At 41.9% G+C, this 20,651-nt stretch overlaps 1 protein-coding gene across 3 annotated transcripts in view; it reads right to left on the bottom strand.

Annotated features, from left to right (window-relative positions):
* The window catches only part of FBXO34 (F-box protein 34), an 82,396-nt gene extending 69,488 nt beyond the window's left edge, over positions 1 to 12,908 (bottom strand). Inside the window, 1 exon segment of one of the 3 annotated variants that reach the window (NM_001081611.1) lies at positions 12,758 to 12,908. The gene's annotated coding sequence lies outside the window, so the exon portion shown is untranslated. 3 annotated transcript variants of the gene reach the window in all.
* Positions 12,909 to 20,651: the final 7,743 nt, after the last annotated feature.

Raw genomic sequence — 20,651 nt, 5'->3', positions numbered from 1 at the left:
CAACGCATTTCAGCAAGCCAAACTCAGTCCCTTTTCCAGCAAGAGAAGAATCCTTCAATTTTTGCATGCTTGTTTGCCTTGGGCTTCCCAGGTGGTGCTAGTCTAAAGCATCTGCCTGCCAACACAGGAGACGCAGGTTCAATCCCTGGGTCAGGAAGATCCCCTGGAGATGGAAATGGCTGCCCATTCCAGTATTCTTGCCTGGAAAATTCCATAGACACAGGAACCTGGCGGGCTACAGTCCACGGGATTGTAAAGAGTCTGATACAACTGAGGACACACGCACACATCATTATGGAACACAAAAGTCAACAAAAGCAAAACTTCTTAAACAATGGAGGTACTTTTAAATATAAATTTTAATGTAAATTATTTTATAGCTAACTTTATCATGTTACATTCTTTCCAACCTTCATTCATTCAACTAGCATTTGTTAAATAAGCATCTATGAAGCTCTCAGAATAAAGTGAACAAATTATCAAAGCCCTCAAGGAATTTACATTTTGGTGGTAAGAAAAACAATAATCACAGTAAGTAGTGTTCACAGTATATGTTTCAAGGAGGTAACGATTATGGGAGAAAATTGACTAGCGTAAGGGAACTTGGAAGTGCAGGAAGAGAGTGGCAATTGCCATTTTAGACAGTGATCAGAGTAGGCTTCCTTGAGAAGGTGCTGTTTAAGAAGAGATTTGAAAGAGGTGAGGGAATAAGAAATGAAAATTTATCTAGGCACATGGGACAGGCTAAGACAAGCACTTGCCTGCACCACCATTACCTAACAAATAAATAAAAATGTTGTCTCTTATCACCTTCTCCAAAAAAAGACATCTATGCTAGCAAAATATATATATGACTCAGTGGTAAAGAATCCGCCTGCAACGCAGGACACTCACGAGATGTGGGTTCGATCTCTGGGTCAGGAAGACCCCCTGGAGGTCCAAAAGCCAACCTATTTCAGTATTCTTGCCAGGAAAACCCCCTGAACAGACAAGTCTGTCGGGCTACAGTTCAAAGGGTCACAAAGGGTCAGACACGATTGAGCAACTAAGCATACATAAATTCATTCAACAAATGTTTAGCTAAGGACACAGGAAAGAACATGATATGCACCACTTTCTATCCTAAACTATGAAGACCTCAGCAAAGGGCCTAAGGTTGACTACCTTTTAAGTGTTAAGATATACTTTTTTCCTCTGTTATTTTAGCTTATTGGGTCTTCACTGCTTTCAGAAAGGAAAGGAAGGGGAAGAAAGAAAGAAAGCAGAGATCTACAGAAATTTGTCCTCCAGATAAAGTGGGATGATACTACCTACAATGAAAAGTACCTCGGTCTCTATTCTTTAAAGCACAAATATTGGCCCCTTCAGTTTCTTCACCCGAAGAGTGAAAATTTTCAAAAGTAAGAACAATGATATTATAATCTCTCCCTGACTGCAGCAGGCCAAAATATTGCTACTGGGAGTCTAATAATTTTTTTTAACACTTTCTCAAGATCCACTGCTATTACAGAAACACCATGATCTACCAAGTACAAGGTGCAATATGCCATGCACTAGCTACGTAAGAGGTCTCTGACCTCCAAGACCTCATCAAGTGGCATGGGAAAACATGATTTGCTGCTGCTGCTGCGTCGCTTCAGTCGTGTCCGACTCTGTGCGACCCCATAGACAGAACCCCCGTCCCTGGGATTCTCCAGGCAAGAACACTGGAGTGGGTTGCCATTTCCTTCTCCAAACATGCATTAGATAGGTTTTATGCTATTTGATTTACTACTTCGAAAGTAAGTACAGCACATACTACCATTTGGTTGAAAAGAAAAATACTATGAATTTTATTTCCTTCAAGTCACAACCAAAAGCTTGTATTTATAAGAGTTGAAAACACATTTTACAAACACTACAAAAAATTACTTTTGCAGAATTTTTTTTTCAGAACATACTTTATATAACTCATCTAAGCCCACTTAACAACTGGAGAGTAAAAGGTTAGAAAGTTAAAAGACCCACAAGAAATATATAAAAGGAAGCAAAAGAAATGTATTTATTGATTATTTTCCCCAATTACATTAAAGGACATTTTAAAATTAGCTGAAATACACTTCTACATATTAAGAAATGTACACAAGAAAAAACAGAAGACCAAGAAAAAAAAAAAAGTAGCACACTTGAACCTTATGCCCTAATCTACTTTTTTTAATTAAGAGGGCAAATCCTGGACTTTCCTGGTGGTGCAGTGGATTAGAATCTGCTTGCCAATGCAGGAAACAAGAGTTTGATCTCTGGTCCTGGTTCAGGAAGATTTCCCACGCAAAAGAGGAACTAAGCCAGTGCGCCACAACTACCGAGCCCAAGTGCTCTAACTACTGAAGCCCAAGAGCCTAGAGCCTGTGTTTTGCAACAAGAGAAGCCACCATAATGAAAAGCCTGCAAAACACAGGGAAGAGTAGCTCCCACTCACCACAGAAAAAGCCAGAACATAGCAATGAAGACCCAGTGCAGCCAAAAGTAATTTATTTAAATTACTAAATTACTAATTATTAAATGGGATTCCCTGGTGGCTCAGGGGTAAAGAATCTGCCTGCCAATGCAAGAGATGTGGGTTCAATCCCTGGGTCAGGAAGATCCCCTGGAGTAAGAAACAGCAATCTACTACAGTATTCTTGCCTGGAAAATTCCACGGACAAAGGAGCCAGGCAGGCTACAGTCCACAGGGTCGCAAAAAGTCGGACACAACTGAGGGCACATGCACACACAACCTCCTACTTATACAACAAAAATGTGAATTTCCCAGAAAAGTTAGTATTTACTTGGACTTTTAATAATCAATTTTATTAATGATATTTGCCATAAAGGGGAAAATCCACAAGATGTTAAGATAAACAATAAAAAGACATAAGGATTGGACTTCCCTGGTGGTCCAGTGGTTAAGACTCCATGCTCCCAATGCAGGGGACCCCAGTTTGATCCCTAGTCAGAGAACTAGATCCTACATGCCTCAGCTAAGAGTTCACATGCTGCAACTAAAGATCCCACATTCCGAAATGAAGATCAAAGATCCCGCATGCTGAAACTAAGACCTGGTACAGCCAAATAAATAAATAAAAAGAAATATTAAAAAAAAAAAAAAGACAAAAGGATAAATTCTTAAATTTAAGACTGGTACATGCCAAAGAATATATAGGTCTGTAAACTGTGCTGAGAGAAAAAGTGACAGAAGTTAACTAATGCACTGTACATAATGCCTGGCATATAAAACATGCTCCCTTTTTTTAAGTAAATGAATAAATACATAGGACTTGAAATTCCACAAGTTAAAAATGGTGATATTTAACTATTTTATCAAGATAACCATGGAACGTTTCATAAAACATGGGCAAAGAAAAATGTCAAATGAAAGATATGATTCCTAAAGTATAAATCTATAGACTTTCTATGCATTTATTTTCAGGATCCATTTTTCACAGTCTTCATAGCATCCCAAATAAGCTGGACTACTGTGATGATAGTACAGATCTTCAACTAGAAGACAGCCTGAACCACGGAAACTTACCCCCAAGGGCTGAAGTGGTACGTAGAAAGTACCAAAAACCTCCAGAGAATAATTCTGATAACTGAACTTGAAATAAAATCTCTTGCTCTACTTAGGAAACAAGTTTGTCTCTCCTGGTTCCAGAACAATAGAGCAAATGTGTCCTTTGAGACTTCCTTACCAAACTCAAAATCATCTTCAGAAACTCCAGCTAATCAATTTTCTATGGCAGTTCCAAGAGTGATTTCAGAGCTTCAGATAGGCAATTTTATGTTATTAATTAATATACATTTTTTTTTTATGATCCAGTGGATGTTGGCAATTTGATCTTTGGTTCCTCTGCCTTTTCTAAAACCAGCTTGAACATCTGGAGGTTCACGGTTCACATGTTGCTGAAGCCTGGCTTGGAGAATTTTGAGTATTACTTTACTAGCATATGAGATGAATGCAATTGTGTGGTAGTCTGAGCATTCTTTGGCATTGCCTTTCTTTGGGATTGGAATGAAAACTGACTTTTTCCAGTCCTGTGGCCACTGCTCAGTTTTCCAAATTTGCTGACAAATTCAGTGCAGCACTTTCACAGCATCATCTTTCAGGATGTGAAATAGCTCAACTGGAATTCCATCACCTCCACTAGCTTTGTTCACAGTGATACTTCCTAAAGCCCATTTGACTTCACATTCCAGGATGTCTGGCGCTAGGTGAGTGATCTAGATTAAAAAAAAAAAAGACAAAAGGATAAATTCTTAAATTTAAGACTGGTACATTGTGATTATCTGGGTCGTGATAATCTTTTTTGTACAGTTCTTCAGTGTATTCTTGCCACCTCTTCTTAACATTTTCTGCTTCTGTTAGGTCCATACCATTTCCATCCTTTATTGAGCCCATCTTTGCATGAAATGTTCCCTTGGTATCTCTAATTTTCTTGAAGAGATCTCTAGTCTTTCCCATTCTGTTGTTTTCCTCTATTTCTTTGCACTGATCGCTGAGGAAGGCTATTCTTTGGAACTCCGCATTCAAAAAGGTATATCTTTCCTTTTCTCCTTTGCTTTTCGCTTCTCTTCTTTTCACAGCTATTTGTAAGGCCTCCTCCAACAGCCATTTTGCTTTTTTGCATTTCCTTTTCTTGGGGATGGTCTTGATCACTGCCTCCTGTACAATGTCACGAACCTCCATCCATAGTTCACCAAGCACTCTATCAGATCTAGTCCCTTAAATCTATTTCTCACTTCCACTGTATAATCATAAGGGATTTGATTTAGGTCATACCTGAATGGCCTAGTGGTTTTCCCTACTTTCTTCAATTTAAGTCTGAATTTGGCAATAAGGAGTTCATGATCTGAGCCACAGTCAGCTCCCGGTCTTGTTTTTGCTGACTGTATAGAGCTTGTCACTGGCTGCAATGAATATAATCAATCTGATTTCGGTGTTGGCCATCTGGTGATATCCATGTGTAGAGTCTTCTCTAATGATGTTGGAAGAGGGTGTTTGCTATGACCAGTGCATTCTCTTGGCAAAACTCTATTAGCCTTTGCCTTGCTTCATTGTGTACTCCAAGGCCAAATTTGCCTAGGTTACTCCAGGTATCTCTTGACTTCCTACTTTTACATTTCAGCCCCCTATGATGAAAAGGACATTTTTTCGTGTTAGTTATAGAAGGTCTTATAGGTCATCACAGACCATTTACCTTCAGCTTCTTCAGCATTAGTGGTTGGGACATACACTTGGATTACCATGATACTGAATGGTTTGCTTTGGAAACAGAGATCATTCTGTCGTTTTTGAGCTTGCACCCAAATACTGCATTTTGGACTCTGTTGACTATGAGGGCTACTTCATTTCTTCTAAGGGATTCTTGCCCACAGTAGTAGATATAATGGTCATCTGAATTAAATTCACCCATTCCGGTCCATTTTAGTTCACTGATTCCTAAAATGTCAATGTTCACTCTTGTCATCTCCTGTTTGACCACCTCCAATTTACCTTGATTCACGGACCTAACATTCCAGTTTCCTATGCAATATTGTTCTTTACAACATTGGACTTTACTTCCATCACCAGTCACATCCACAACTGGGCGCTGTTTTCACTTTGGCTCCGTTCTCTTCATTCTTTCTGGAGTTATTTCTCCATTTTTCTCCTGCAGCATACTGGGCACCTACCAACCTGGAGAGTTCATCTTTCAGTGTCATATCTTTTTGCCTTTTCATATTGTTCATGGGGTTCTCAAGGAAAGAATACTGAAGTAGTTTGCCATTCCCTTCTCCAGTGGACCATGTTTTGTCAGAACTCTCCACCATGACCTGTCTGTCTTGGGTGGCCCTACATGGCATGGATCATAGTTTCATTGAGCTAGACAAGGCTGTGATTCATGTGATCAGTTTGGTTAGTTTTCTGTGATTGTGGTTTTCATTCTGTCTGCCCTCTGATGGATAAGGATAAGAGGCTTGTGGAAGCTTCCTGATGTAGACTCATTCAATACTCACTTCGATCTATTCTCACATGGACGCCCTGATTTACAGAGGCTGGACAGCTAAAAACTACATTTTTCAGATGCCCTTGAAGCAAAGGTTTCACGTAAGACCAAAGTGTGGCCAAGAAGATCACTTAAGATATAGAGAGTGAAAAGTAACATGTAGTGATATTTTTACCCAAAGAAGTGAAAACTTCCGCCATGTATAAATCAGCTTTCTGATTCAACAACACAGCCCATAATGGCAGTAGCCCCTTCTCAGGCAAGTTCTATAATGTCCCTGTGGGGTCTGTTCCAAGAAACTCAGTCTAGTTTGTTCACTCACTCTACTCAATGTTTACCTCTTTCTTAATAAATCCCATTTGCTACAACTACTTACAGCAGATGCTCTTGCTACAGATTCTTGTAAAATAAGTACAAAGTAAACAGGGATGTTAAAAAAAAAAAAAAAAAGCACCATCCTGGGACTTCCCTGGCGTTCCGGTGGTTAAGAATCCACCTTGCAATGCAAGGGATATGGGTCTGAGTCCCCGTCAGGGAACTAAGATCCTGCATGGCATGGAACAACTAAGCCCATGTGCCACAACAAAGACCCTGCATGTACAACTAAGATCCAACACAGACAAATAAATATTAAAAAAAACAAAAAAAAAAAGCCTCATCCTATTAGCAGTTAGAAACCTATCAAGAGTTAACAGCTTTTGGATAAAGATATAGGCTTGACCTGGAAGGGAGAAGGCAATGGCATCCCACTCCAGTACTCTTGCCTGGAAAATCCCATGGATGGAGGAGCCTGGTAGGCTGCAGTCCATGGGGTTGCTAAGAGTCAGACACGACTGAGCGACTTCACTTTCACTTTCCACTTTCATGCATTGGAGAAGGTAATGGCACCCCACTCCAGTGTTCTTGCCTGGAGAATCCCAGGGACGGGGGAGCCTGGTAGGCTGCAGTCCATGGGGTCGCACAGAGTTGGACACGACTGAAGTGACTTAGCAGCAGCAGACCTGGAAAGCATTATAATTGAAAAGCCTAAAAGGCTACCGGCCAGATTACAAGGAGCACAATATAGAGTTAACAACAGCGCTTTAGACAGCCACACAGATCTAGAGAACAAACTAGTGGTCCACAGTTGTGGAGGGTGAGGAGGATACACAGGGGTAGAGAAGTATGAGGTACAAACTATTAGGTAAAAAACAAGCTACAAGGATATATTATATAACACAGCAAGTATAGCCAATATTTTATAATAACTATAAGTGGTGTATAACCTTTAAAAATTGTAGGACTTCCCCAGTCCAGTGGTTAAGACACCACACTCCCAATGCAAGAGGAGCGAGTTCACTCCCTGGCCAGGGAACTAAGACCTCACATATTGTGCAGCATGGCCCCCCACCCAAAAAAACTGTTATTCAGTCGTTATATGGTACACTATTGCATACAACTGTACACATTATAACTTACATAATATTGTACAGCAACTATACTTCAATTTTTAAAAAAAGAGGTTTAGATAGTTTGGATCTGGAAGAGAAAGAATTGCCAGCAAAGCTGATAAATCAGGAGAAATAAGAGACGAGAACCAAGAAAGGAGAGAATTCAAAAAATGTGAAGATGTCTTCCATTCAACTAAATACCAAAGATGACAAACTGGGTTAAGATCCATTCTTCATATTGCTTCCTTTCTCAAAAAAAAAATAATGCTCAAACTCTCTCCAAAATTGGGCCCCTTGTGTGCTACAGTTCCTTTATACCATATGTTTTTCTTTTTCTTTCTTTATGGCTGTCCTGGGTCTTCGCTGCTGCATGTGGGCTTTCCCTAGTTGTGGCGAGCAGGCTTCTCATTGCAGTGACTTCTCTCGTTACAGAGCACAGGTTCTAGGTGCACAGGCTTCGGGAGATGGGGCTTAGTTGCCGCGCGTGGAATCTTCTTGGACCAGCAAGTGAACCCGTGCATTAGTAGGCAGATTCTTAACCACCGGACCACCAAGGAAGTCCTTCTTTCTTCTTTTTTAATATCACAACTTTTATTCAGTCTTCTTTAAAAAAAAAAAAATCTCTTTTTTAGGTCCTAAAATAAAAGTCCAATCCAAGACCCACATCTAAAAAGCTTTCACAGCAGTCGAAGTTGCCTCCTCTGAATTCATGGAACATTTATTCATCAGACACCAAACTAAAATCCAAACTAAATTATAAGCTTAAATAGAGCAGGGGCTATGTTCTTCTTTATATTCTGAACCCCCAGTATAATGCCACATTCAGTGCTAACAAATAGGCCCTTTCAACAGGTAGTTTCAGAAGGGTGGAGTTAAGATTGCAGGAGATTAAAATTTTAACTAAATTGACTTGGAAGGTGCACAAAGAAACTTTCTGTAGGGATGGTGATGTTCTATATCTTGACAGGGTTATGGGTTAAAGAGATGTATGAACTTGTTCAAACTAAGGGACAAGTTAAACTATTTATTTACACAATAATAGTTCATGATAGGAATGCTCAAGTAAAGAGTAAAGTATATTTACTCTGAAATACAACCAAAACATAAGATGGGTTGATAAAACACATTGACAGAGAAGTCAGAATGCGTGGACAGATAAAGTAAATGTAGCAAAATAAGAATTACAAAATCTAAGTTGTTGATATTTAGGTATTCAATGTATAAACAATTCTTGCAACTTTTCTATGATTGAAATTTTCGTGATAAAATGATAGGGGGGAAAAAAGCAGAGTGGAAATGAAGCTGTGAGAGGCTCACATTGTTTCAGAAGTTAGTCAATTAAAGGACTGATCTTAAGAAGAAAAAGAAGGTATATACATTCCTCTAGAGGGTATCTGGATTATTCCTCTTCTCTCTAGCTCTATCTCTAGTCTCAGACTGACTACACAGGCTAGTTCTGGTCTTGAGTACTTGTTGCCTGAAAGAAAATGCATACTAAGCTCCCTTCATTCTAGAACAATCCAAATCTGTGGAGACTAACCCCTTTGTCTGTCTTGGGATAAAATAATCTGTTTCTCATTCTTTTTACCTGAGTTTCTAATACCTCCTTGACTCACAGTTAGACTAAACCTGTGACCAATCTGCGTTAACGTAAATGGTTCATCCTCTTGGTCCAATTCTTGCCCTTCAGACTCATGGCCTTCCACACCAACAGAATGTTAAAACAAAGGTCACACAGTCCCTGGCTGAGGACCTGGCAGAGAGTACCCAAAAATGCCTGCTGTATGAGTAAAACCCATGCTTGATAATAACATGATACACAAACAGAGCTTAGTTTCACATTTAAATCTACACTGTGTTGAGGGTTGAAAAATGTTTGTGCTAAGTTTCCAGAGCTGAACATTTAAAAAGGGAAGACCTGGAGCCTCTTCTGTGGAAAGCAAACTAGAAGATGGACCTAGAAACAAAAGGCTGACAAACTCTCAACTGACTTTAAGAAACACCTACATTTAAATCATTAATGCTTTCCCCAGATAATACAGTATGTTCATCAGCTTCAAAGTACCATAAACATGAACTAAAGGGGGGAAGATAAATTATGCATGGGTAAGAATTGACAGGAATTCAATTCCCAATGACCTAGATGCATTTGGAGTTCATTTGCTGTTTTTTTGTTATTGTTGCTTCCAAAGGACTACAGATTATGCACTTGCTGAATTTTGCCTTTGTCACACATGACCTAACAAGGAAGGCATTCATTCTACCATAGTAGCTTCTCTCAAGTGTCTGGTTCTAAACAGCTGCAAATTTTGGAAGGTAACACTAAATGATGTCTCTAACCATTAGTATGTTCTCTCCCCAATAAATATGAAAATAAGATTCAGGGCTACTAGAGTATCAAAATTGCACAAATTAAACTGGCTGAGCATAAATTTATTAGTAAAGGAAGTAAAAAATGTGTATAAGAATTTTAATTCTATGTATTAATAGAATAATTGAGCCAATAAACATATCCTAAAGAATTTCTAGTACTTTTATTGTTTATATTTGCTTTTATCTGTTAGAAAGATGCTGTATCACTAATGACTGGCTAACTTAGTCCCCTAAATACAGCAACTGGATAAAATAACAAAATAATACTGATCTCAAATAAATTTCCATTTATAAAAAGTAAAAGCTGCTTCCTAGTCCCAAAACTGCAAGGCCTGGGTGAAAAATAACCTGCTCAAAGTAGAAACAAACTGTAAAAATGTTTACGTGTTATGGCTGGTTTAGTTTTACAACTATTCAAAGCTGTTTTTTTTATAGTTTTCATTGTCTCTCAGTCATATTAGAATACATGAAGACCTTTATTCACCACCTATCAACTCATTTTCCATTAAAAAAAAAAAATCATTAAACTGCTAAACACAATGGGTGGGGGTGGGGGAGATGCACTGCCAAGGAGAAGCTATTTTATCATCATCATTTATGTGTCTTTCCACTTACACACAGTTTGACTTTCACCCCTTCCGATGTACACTACTACATTTAATTTACACGCATCCATGTGAGAATCCCAGGGACGGGGAGCCTGGTGGGCTGCCGTCTGTGGGGTCGCACAGAGTCGGACACGACTGAAGTGACGGAGCAGCACCATCTAGCCTCCCCCAAAAAGGCTCATTGGAATAGATACATTAAAGTGTTCTTTTTGTACCTCCTTCAACTCCATTACATAATATCTTGTCATGATCATTTAATTTTAAAGAGTAGCTTGGTTAACACCCTCAAATTAGCAATTTCATTGTTAATTTGGTACTTATCAGCCTTGAGGATCCAAAAAACCAAATTATGTCTTCAGAGCCTAAACATTGTCACCACACAATTCCTAATGTTTTAAAATATGTATCCTGTAATTTTCAAATAGTACACACAATGCTGTAGAATGTCCAAAGTATGGTATTAAAATGAGATTTACAAGAACATCTTGTTTTGTAAACTTCCAGTCAAATCTAACAGTAATTAACAAGGGTAAATTTCTGCTTTCATTTTCTGAGTAAACAAAGAAACACAGCATAACTTCCACCAGCATGTTGATGCAAAATCTAGAGACGCAATACCTTTTCAATCACCTTTAAAGAGCAAATCAGAGAAGAAGTATTAACAACAGAAAACCCCTAATAAGTCAAGGTCAATAGGGAGGGACTGAGGACTCCCATCCTAGTTTCCTGCTGAAGACACTAAATTGCAATTATGCTTAAGTTTTAGCCATCTACCTCTCAAACTAGATTCTATTTAAATGGTTTTATAGAGAGGAAGAAATGATGAGCCCAAGTACTGATATGCTGCAATACTTGAAGCTAGTAACGGCAGGTCTAGCTCCTCTTCTAGCCTGATCTCTTTGGAAAGCTTCGGAAGAAAAGCGGTGTTCACAAACAAGGCATTTTTAAAAATTCTGTAGTTTCATATTTGCAAGCACTACAGACAAAATTTTAGTTACTTGTCCAGGCAAGCAGTTCCTGGTATATGTTATTTTACTGTTACACCCAGTCTTAGTAGGAAAACAAGAAAAAGCCTTTTTGGTGAGCTATAACCGCAGGAAACCCTCAATTATCCATGACTAGGGACAACCTGGGATAAATTAAATCCCCAGGTAATTATTATTTAACAATAATATTGGATTAATTCAGACCTCCTCCTTTCCTTTTTACAAAAGAAAAAGTTGACTTAAAAGCCGCTCTCTTTCAAGCCACTCTCTTAACAACAAAAAAGCAAATGGGCAGATAAATTATTTCAAAATTGTATAGCAAGAAAGAGTAAGGAAATCATCAGCACTCAAATTGGTTCTTTTTCAGCAATTCCGATCACAAGCCATCAAACTACGAGTTAAGCTCTCTGAAAAGCATTTAGATCAAACACCCACCATCCACCCCCACCAAAAAAAAAAAAAAAAATCCTCCTGATTGAGATTTTCCTAAATCAAATGGATATTATATTGAACTGTGTAACAATGCTTGTTCGAAATGAAGTTAAAGAACTTGACAACTACTACATTAAAACTGTAAAATGCTGATATCGAACAACTTTCGATTCAAATTCCCTGGGACCCCAGGCGTTGACAGCAGCTTGAACTTCCTTTCTTTCCCAGTCCCGGTCCTCCCGGCCCTTCTGTGAGCCAGGGTTCCCACCAGGGCCTGCAGTGACATCACAGCTCATATCCTCGTAACCCCTGACGTCACAGACACGCGGACCCACAGCACTGTGACTTCATCGCGGACTGGGGCGGAACCGCAGTCGACCTGCACCAGCCCAGAGGCCAGAGAAGCCTCCGAGCCTCCGTCCTGCCCGGTCCCCAAAGAAGGTTAAGGACAGGCGCCAGCTCACCTGCGTTGGGACAGGGAAGGACGGAGCGGCCGAGCCCTGGCGGGAGCCACCGGGCAAAACAACCCCCACCCAGGGCCCGACTTCCTCACCGGCCGCCAGTACCGGGGATGGGAGAGACGATCCTGAAACTCCTCAGGGCCTATCCCGGATCTCCTCGGCTTCAACCCAGACCCGGGACCCCGTTCCCGCCCGCCGGCCCGCCTGACCCTCCGAGCCCCGCGGGGGCGCTCAGCGCCCGGCCCGTGTGCAGGCGGAGGCCGTCCCAGGACAAGGTGCAGGCCACAGAGTCCCTGCTCCAGACCGAGCCTCGGACCGGCGGGCGGCACCCCCGCCCCCACCCGCCCGGCGCCCCAAGAGCGCAGGCGGGCGGCGGGAGGGGGCGGGGAGCGGCCACCGTGGCCGCCGCCGGACCCCGACCGCGCTGCTCTCGCGCCACGCCCCACCCCAGCCCGGACCCACCTGCGCTCCTGCCCCGGCCGGGGCCTGGCCAGGGGCTGCACACCCCTATACAGCGGTGGCGGCCGGAGGCCTGGCTCGCTCCCCACCGCTGAGACAGACCGAGCGCCCAGCGCGGCGCGGCGGAGCCCAACGCTCGCCCCGAAACCCATTTGTTTGGCTAAAACGGCGTGACGTCACGCGCCGGCCCAATCGACGGTTGGCCAGGGGAGGGGCCGCGGAGTCAGGGTCACAACGCCCCCTGCCGGGCTTCTGCGGCACTTCGGGCGCTTGGGGATTCAGAGTCGGGGCACTTAAACAGCGAGAAAACCTGGTGAGGCTTCTTCGGGCCCCCAAGTGGTGAAGAGTGAAAGCTCGAGCACGACCTGTAGAGAAAGGACTCAACCCCTCAAGCTAGCCAGAATGGTAGTAAGCCAGGGTTCAACAGTCAGCAGCAATGGCAAGTCTGTTAATACTCGTGGGTGGATGTCGGTGGAACTATCTAAATGGTGTTAAATTACTGGTAGTTACCTGGTAGATCTGGGTTCAGGTTTCGGTTCTGCTACTACCTGGGGAAGCTGGGCTTCAGAGTTCTTATTTGTAAAATGAAGGGATTGGCAATGTCCGTTTCGTTCTTTTCTATACAAATGCAGGAATGCGTGCGTGCATGCTAAGTCGCTTCAGTCGTGTCTGACTATTGGGACCCGATGGACTGTAGCCCGCCAGGCTCCTCTATCCATGGGAGTCCCAGGAAAGAATACTGGCGTGGGTTGTCATGCCCTCCTCAATGGCAGTAATACCTACCAGCAATTTGATAAACTTTGAGGTTGACAGTCTCAAAATGTGATCTTTAGAAGAGTAAGGGATTGTAAATGATGACTACAAAAGAGGGTTTTGGTACTTTAATACTTTCAAATGAGAGTGCCAGTGAAGGCTATTTTATACTCACCCTTTAAACTGAAAATTGTATTCACTGTAAAAATAATTTTGACCACATCATAGAACATGAGGACAATAAAAGAAAAAAACTCCTTCACCCTGACACAGGCACTCAGCATTCAGCTTATTTTCCTATAGACATTTTCTCATGCATATTTATTTTACAATGTTGTGCTCACAGTGTACACACAATTTTGGATCCTTGTTGGTTTGGAGTGCTTTTTTGTTTTTGCGTTTATAACTATTTTTTCCTAGTTCTACATAAGCTTCATAAACACTTCAGAAACTGTGTAAAATTATATTAAGTGAACATACAAAATTTACCAAGTTCTTCATTCTCAGACTTATTTCCTTTATGACATTATAAGGAAACCATAGGATATTTTCATGAATGTAAATTTTTTAAGATAAATACCCAGAAATGGAATTTCTAGGTGAAAGAGTATTGGCACTTTTAAAAGTCGCGCCCTCATGGTAGTTTGCAGTCACTTTTATGGGTCATTTCTTCCAGGTTTCCTTTGACCAATCGTCTTGCGTTCCCTGTTTCTGAGTCTGTATTTGCTATTTCTCAGGGTCCCCCCATGTGTGTGTGTATCTTTTAGCCATGATGAATTCTAGCCAAGAGACTTATGGGCAGCTGACATCACTAACTATGAGGTGATGCCCCCTCTCTTTGACCTCCAAGGAGCCTTTTCTGAGCATGGATATAGGCAAGGAGTTTTCCTTAACTTTGAATATGAGGAATATGTGGTCTCTTACCGGTGGCGCTGGTGGTAAAGAACCCCCCAGCCAATGCAGGTGATGTAAAGAGAGCAGGTTCCATCCCTGGCTTGGGAAGATCGCCTGGAGCAGCGCATGGCAACCCACTCCAGTGTTCTTTGCTGGAGAATCCCACGGTCAGAGGAGCCTGGCGGGCTACAGTCCATAGGGATGCACAGAGTTGGACACAACTGAAGCGACTTAGCATGCACTCGTCTTCTATCTGGAAAGGCCCCGGCCTCCTCCATTATCCTGCTTTTATGGAGTTCCTACTGTTTTGGAGTTTCTCTCCTCAGGGGAGAGACTGTTCAGCCCGGGGCCTGTCTATCTCCTGCCTCATTATTAGAGCCAAACTGAGCAAGGACCCCAGAACTCTTACCATATCACTCATTGTACCGTTCTTGGAAATTGCAGATGGATTAAAGACACTGAAACTGCAAAAAACACAAATATCAAAATGACACTGGTTTCCATGTGGCCAGTATATCTTCACTGTTAGAGTCTGATTAAAGACTGGTCTAATGCAGTGTTTTTCAGACTGTGTCTGATTGAGAACCAGTCGTGCAGGGATTTTTTTTATATTTAATGCATTGTGAACTATTTTGTAAAATGTAATATAACTGACTAAAACTTCTAGAATGTGAAATTGTTGTGTTAAACAGCCAAAATTCTTGATTACTAAACTCAGCACACATAAAGTTACTCTGTCAAATTGCTAGTAAAGTTTCTGAAACTCTTCCTCTCATTTCTGCCCTTACCATGGACTGACTCTACAGCTGCCTTGTGGGCCACACTTTGAATAGCACTAGTCTAAGAAAACAATCAGAGTAGCAGGCAGTGAAACCACTTGAGACAAGTAGTTCTTTGATTGTTTCTCCATCTGTACAATGGGAATAAACTTTGCAAAAAGCTAGTAGAACCAGTGCAATGCCTCACACCTGGGAGGGAGTTCCCTGGCCTGCTTGGGTAGCAGTGTGACACAGTGGGGTTGTGGGATTGAAGCAGTGCTGACAGAAGAACAGATTAAGGGACTTCAGGGGCACAGCAGCTGAAGGTCTGTGTATTTAGAGAAGGTCTAAATATTATAAAGTATTGATATATTACTTTGGTTATTTTATCAATGATTAGAACTTAGTCATCTCAAACCAGCAAGCAAACGTCACATTAAGACCCAGTTCAATGGATTTGTACTCTCCACTCAGATAAAAACTAAGAACCTATCACGGCTCCTCAATAGCTCACTCCTACCTCAAAAGAAAAACACGTTGTGATAGTCGTCTACAACCCTGAACTCTTAACCCAACCTACTTCTTCCATTTATGACAAAGGATACCAAAAGGCAGGATCACTGGAGTTTGTCTCTAGGCCCCTCTTTACTGCAAAACTAGCTTCCTAGGTGTGATTATGATTTTCCCTTCCTAGTTCACTGTATTACCATGAAGCTCAAACAAGTGAGAAAAATGAAAGTGCTTTCCAAAATTTAAAGTTTACACAGGTTAAGGCATGCAGTTAACCTCTCCTTGAATGAAATCATTGGAGCATGTGTGAAGCACTGAGCTTATGCCCAGGGTATGCACGGATGAAGCGTGGTGATGGTGATGGGAAACAGCAGAGGCTACTCAGCCAGGAGAAAGAACCTCATTCATGATAAACAGAAGAGCAACTAAAGGGAAGCAGAAGGACCAGGGCAGCAAACTGCCAAGAAAGATGAGTATATCTTATAATTTATTGTTGTTGTTCAGCTGCTAAGTCATGTTCAATTCTTTGCAACCCCATGAACTGTAGCACGCCAGGCTTCCCTGTCCTTCACCATCTCCGGGAACTTGCTCAAACTCATGTCCATCTAGTCAATGATGCCGTCCAACCATCTCGTCCTCTGTCTTCCCCCTCTCCTCCTGCTTTCAATCTTTCCCAGCATCACTGGGAAAATTTTGAAAATAATTTTGAAAATAAATTTAACTTCTCAAAAAAAAAGTCCCTTAGATCAACTAACTTTATGGTAACCTGCACACTTAAAAAGGGAAGTAAGACAACAACCTCTTCTAGGGAAATGCCAAGGCAAAATCGAATCAAGGTCTCAGGTCTTCCTCCCTCCAAGGTATCGTCCTTAAACAAGCCCATTGTTGTTAAGTGCCCTTTGACCTTTCAGCAACATTCAGATGACAGCTTCCACAACACCAACACAGATTCATAGCAATTTCCCCTTCCTCAATTTCTCTCCATTCTGACCCTGTCTTGGCTGAAATGTTACCTCCTCAGAGCTTTCTCTAACTCTCTATGCAGTATTTCAGCCTTGTCACTTTCCTTCACAGAATCCATGCCTGACAATAATGGGCACCCAATACATATCTGTCGAATTATTTAAAATATTCATACCTGCTGCTGCTGCTAAGTCACTTCAGTTGTGTCCGACTCTGTGCGACCCCATAGACGGCAGCCCACCAGGCTGCCCTGTCCCTGGGATTCTCCAGGCAAGAACACTGGAGTGGGTTGCCATTTCCTTCTCCAATGCATGAAAGTGAAAAGTGAAAGTGAAGTCGCTCAGTCGTGTCCGACTCCTATCGACCCCATGGACTGCAGCCCACCAAGCTCCTCCATCCATGGGATTTTCCAGGCAAGAGTACTGGCGTGGGGTGCCATTGCCTTCTCCGAAATATTCATACCTACTCACACTAAACAAGTTAATCCAGGATGCATAAGTTCATCATCAATGGATGATCAATAAAAATAACAAGAGTAAAAGGTCTTGTACAGTAGAAGTAGAACCTGAATAAAATCAAAACCTAAGGTCTTAGTACCAGAAAATGACCAAAAGTAGGAACATCTTGTAAAACCCAACCAACCAATCATGATTTTGGTGCTTCCATACAAATTACCTTTGACCAAATTTTCTGATTCACCAATTAATCAGATATATTAATATATCGTATAATATATAATATATTATTAATATATTAATCATTATATATAATTAATATATTAGCCTTATAATAATATAAACATAAGGATATTTATATTAATACTATCCACCTGGCATTTAGACAGGAACTAGCATTCATCGGGTAATACCAGGTAACTCATTCTTTTATCTTTCATATTTTTGATAAGGCTCTGATCTGTTTGTTGAAAAATGGCAAGAAAAAAAAATGATAGAGGAAGGGAGGAGTCACTGTCCATTGACTGTCTATAAAATAGCAATTTCCCTTTTCTTCCTTGCTAACAGAATCCTGGGCTTAGGCACTCTCTGTGTGTTTCAGGGGAGATGGGCCCAGATCCATGTGATGAACAATGACTGACCTAAGCCAGTGGTTGTCAGTGGGGGGATAGATTTTGTCCCCCAGGGGACATTCAACAACGTCTGAAGATACTTCTGATTGCCACAGCTTGGGGAGAATTGCTGTTGGCATCTAACAGGAGAGGCCAGGGATGCTACTCAGCGGCTTACTGAGTTCAGCACTGCCACTGCAATTATTCCTCCAAAAGGATAATTACCCCACCAAAAGCCAAAGGTGAGAAACACTGCAGCAAAGTCATCACTTGAGTGGTCCCAAACTCTTTGTCGGGGATTGGTTGAGGCCTGGGTATGTGATGCAAATCTACCTAATAAAATGCAAAGGGAAGTTTACTGAGATATACCTGAAAAAGGTTTTTCCTGCCAGGCTCCATCTGGCCATGAGATTCTCCAGGCAAGAATACTGGAGTGGGTTGCCATGCCCTCCTTCAGGGGATCTTCCCAACCCAGGAATTGAACCCGAGCCTCTATGTCTCCTGCATTGGCAGTTGGGTTCTTTACCACTGGCACACCTGGGAAACCCGAGATATATCCAGAAAAGGTTTTTCTTACCTTTAGTAAAAAGACATTATTTTCTGCTGAAATGCATTACTCTCATAAATAAAAGTGTACTTAAGAACAAGAAAAGAGAGAGAAAAACACACAAGAAGAAAAAGTTTGTCCTCTGCTGCTAGAACTGTGCCTGTGCATGGTGCCTGGCAGTGCAACTGCCATCCTGGAATCATGAGCGACGTTAGCTGCAGACAACATGAGAGGAGGGCAAAGCAGAAAGAGGGAAGTATCTTGCATCCTTGATGCCATAATTGAACTTCTGATTAAAATAATCCTTGAGACTTCTTTTTATATAAAACAATAAATTGTATTACTATTTAAGACATTATAGGACTTCCTAAAAATTTTGAAAATAGCTAAAAACATCCTAGTACATATATGTGTATGCTGTGCCATACTGTCACTTCAGTCATGTCCGAATCTTTTGCGATCCTATGGACTATGGCCCACCAAGCTCCTCTGTCCATGGGCTTCTCCGGGCAAGAATACTGGGGTGGGTTGCCCTGCCCTCCTCCAGGGGATATTCCCAAGCCAGGGACAGAACCTGCGTCTCTTACATCTCCTGCACTAGCAGTCACGTGCTTTACCACTAGCGTTGTGTGTGTGTGTGTGTGTGTGTATTAGTCGCTCAGTCATGTCCAACTCTTTGCAACCCCATGGACTGTAGTCCGCCAGGCTCCTTTGTCCATGGGATTCTCCAGGCAAGAATACTGGAGTGGGTTGCCATTGCCTTCACCCATATATGTGTGTGCATATGTATACACACACACACATACACACACATATGGGAGCTTCCCTGGTGGCTCAGATGGTAAAGAATCCTCCTGCAATGCCAGTGACCTGGGTTTGATCCCTGGGTTGGGAAGAGCCCCTAGAGGAGGGCATAGCAGCCCACTCCAGTATTTTTGCCCAGAGAATTCCATGCACAGGGGAGACTGGTGGGCTACAGTCCATAGTGTCACAAAGAGTCAGACATTACTGAAGCAACTTAGCATGCACGCACACACACACACACTTATATTCATGGATGGGAGATTGCTGGATAGGAAATAAACTGGTGGGGGGGTGGGGACACTAACCTACTTCTTTGGGGGCAAGCGCTGCTATAGTGTAATAAATAAAATAATTTTGTTTTGCTATGCTTCTGGAACAATCCTAAACTAATGATGCTAGAAGTTGATAAAACCTGTGGGAAAAGAATCTGTGAATGCGTGTTTGTGTTCTTTAAATAAATGAGTAGGAACTCGTGACACTTTGAAATCTTTAAGAAAACGATATTTTCAAATCACTGACATTTACTATGGGGGAGCCTGCGGCATTAGCACAAAACTAGCCAGCCTGTCCTTCTTCTTCCTCAGCTTTAGCACACCAAATTCACAGGCACCTGCTGTAGCAAAGGAAAGGCTGCCTGGCTAAGGTAACCTAGTTACATCAGCTTGCTAAAATGGTCCAGGGCATTGATTTTGCTCAAAAGTGAGCTCTTTAAAAAAAATGCCACCAACATATTCTGCAATTTTAGGATTTGCTGACATTTTCCACCAGGCATAACTATGCTCTTAGTGCCAAGTCTTACTTTGAAATACCAAAGATACTTTGCAAAAAGTACAGAGCTCTGCTGCTGCTGCTGCTGCTAAGTCACTTCAGTCGTGTCTGACTGTGCAACCCCAGAGACGGCAGCCCACCAGGCTCCCCTGTCCCTGGGATTCTCCAGGCAAGAACACTGGAGTGGGTTGCCATTTCCTTCTCCAATGCATGAAAGTGAAAAGTGAAAGTGAAGTTGCTCAGTCGTGTCTGACTCTTAGTGACCCCATGGACTGCAGCCTATGAGGCTCCTCCGTTCATGGGATTTTCCAGGCAAGAGTACTGGAGTGGGGTGCCATTGCCTTCTCCGGTACAGAGCTCAGTTACCAGCATTTCCTTGCTAAATCATTTGTTTTATCAAGGAGTAATATACTAATACTACATTAATGAACTAGATATTTTCCTTGGAAAAGTATATGGTGGTTGGCTTCTTCTGAACACACCCATTCAGAAGGGATGGACCCATCCCTCTACTGTATTAGAATTTACTGTTACTCTAATAGAGAATCCCATCATTTTTTCACACCTCAATCCTCACCGCTTTTTAAAACTGCTGGGCTATGTGTAATGTTTTATATACCTTCAGTAAGGCTGCTGCTGCTGCTGCTGCTGCTGCTGCTGCTGCTGCTAAGTCGCTTCAGTCATGTCCAACTCTGTGCGACCCCATAGACTGCAGCCCAACAGGCTCCCCTGTCCCTGGGATTCTCCAGGCAAGAACACTGGAGTGGGTTGCCATTTCCTTCTCCAATGCATGAAAGTGAAAAGTGAAAGTGAAGTCGCTCAGTCGTGTCCGAC

This window comes from Bos taurus, chromosome 10 (genome assembly GCF_002263795.3).
Source record: "Bos taurus isolate L1 Dominette 01449 registration number 42190680 breed Hereford chromosome 10, ARS-UCD2.0, whole genome shotgun sequence".
Taxonomy (NCBI): Eukaryota; Metazoa; Chordata; class Mammalia; order Artiodactyla; family Bovidae; genus Bos; species Bos taurus.
This window is presented reverse-complemented; position numbering and strand designations above follow the sequence as displayed.